The sequence below is a fragment of the Pyricularia grisea genome (genome assembly GCF_004355905.1).
Source record: "Pyricularia grisea strain NI907 chromosome Unknown Pyricularia_grisea_NI907_Scaffold_1, whole genome shotgun sequence".
Lineage (NCBI taxonomy): Eukaryota > Fungi > Ascomycota > Sordariomycetes > Magnaporthales > Pyriculariaceae > Pyricularia > Pyricularia grisea.
The window spans coordinates 6,733,967-6,735,732 of record NW_022156716.1 but is presented as its reverse complement, the minus strand read 5'-3'; positions in this window follow the sequence as shown (position 1 = coordinate 6,735,732).

The window sequence follows — 1,766 nt, the reverse complement described above, 5'->3', positions numbered from 1 at the left end:
ATTTGTTATTTTTATTTTTACTATAATTTAATTTATTATATACGAAAAAAAACAAAAATTAATAATAATAATAATAATTATAATAATAATAATAATAATAATAATAATAATAATAATAATAATAATAATAATAATAATTATATTGGAAAATATATTATTTTATATTACGTTTATTTTAGTATAATTTCCTTCGGAATTTTATAAGTGTTAATTTTGAAATATTTACGTATTTACGGGTTTTACCCACGGGGGCCCGCGGGCTGCCAAGAAAACCCGCGTTCAAATTTGGGCCGGATTGGGCCCCCCCATAATCTCAGGGCTCATCCCTAAACGCAAACTCCACAATTAAGCGTGGCTTAATCGTGGCTTTGCTTATACCTGTAGGTCCAACCAAAAATCACTCTGGTTTAGGTTTAAGGATAACTTGTTCATTTTCGTCGCAAGTGGAGGTAATTTCGGCAATTCGGCGATTAACACTCCGTTATATTTAATTAAATAAAAATCGTAAAAATATACGGTTTGTACGTTGGATATAGCAATTAACAAAATAATTAACAGCGATTTAATTTATATTTTTAATCGTTATATTGGTCGAATTAGGATATGGGTGGCCTTAATTCGCAAGTGGAGGTTGGGTTTTTAAAAAAAAATGAAATTGTTTAATTTTTTTTAATTATATTTTTATTTTTGAATATAATTTAAAAATTTTTGCACGTGGGGGGTAATATATACGTATATATTATATATACAAATTTTTATTAATATATTAAGTAATATAAGGTGTTAAATATTCGAATAGGTAAAATATTAAATATTTTTAATATATTTTACAATCGAAACGGGCTTATAATTTTACCAATTCTAACGATATTAAAACCAAAATTTTAACGATTATATAACCGGTATAACGAAACGTCCACGTTAAAAAAGTTTTTAAATATTATTTAAATTGCGTATTTTATATCCAAATTTAATAAATTTACCAATTTTTAAATTTTATTTTATATTTATTTTAAATTAAATAAAAAAATAAACGTTGTTAAATTATTATATATATTAAATATAAAGGTTTATTACACCGAAATATATTTTTATAAAACCTTTTATTAATAAATATATTAATTATTAAATATTTATATAAATTATTAAATTTAACGTATATTTATATAAATAAAAAATTAACGAACGATAATTTGAAAAAAAACATTATACGTGGGTATTAATATAATTATATTTATTATTATATAAATATAAAAAATTTATATATATTATTATTTATATATAAATTTTTAAATAGGGCGTTAAAAATAATAATATTATTATTTAATTTTATTTTTATTTTTATATAACGTAAATAAATATAAGGCTCTTAAAATTAAAAAGCCCTAATTCCAAATTTTATACCGATATTTTTATTATATTTTTACGATTTTTATTTAATTAAATATTCGTAAATAAAAAGTACACAGTTAAAAAACTGTATCGCCGTTGCGTATATAATGTACGTACAATGTGTGCAGAGTGCGTATACTGTGCGATAACCTCCACTTGCGGCGATAATCGACAACATGTCCTCAGACTAGAACGGGCGCGATCTTTTCGGCCGATTTGATTGGCCGAAAAGCCATGTGGCTGAAAGGTACATGGAGCGCCCGGTCCACCATTGCGAAGCAAGGGTGGTCTAGTCTGAGCACTGAGACTAGCCCCCCCATAAATATTACAGTTTACCCGCGGGCCCCCCGACCCACCTACTTGGGCCGGCGCGG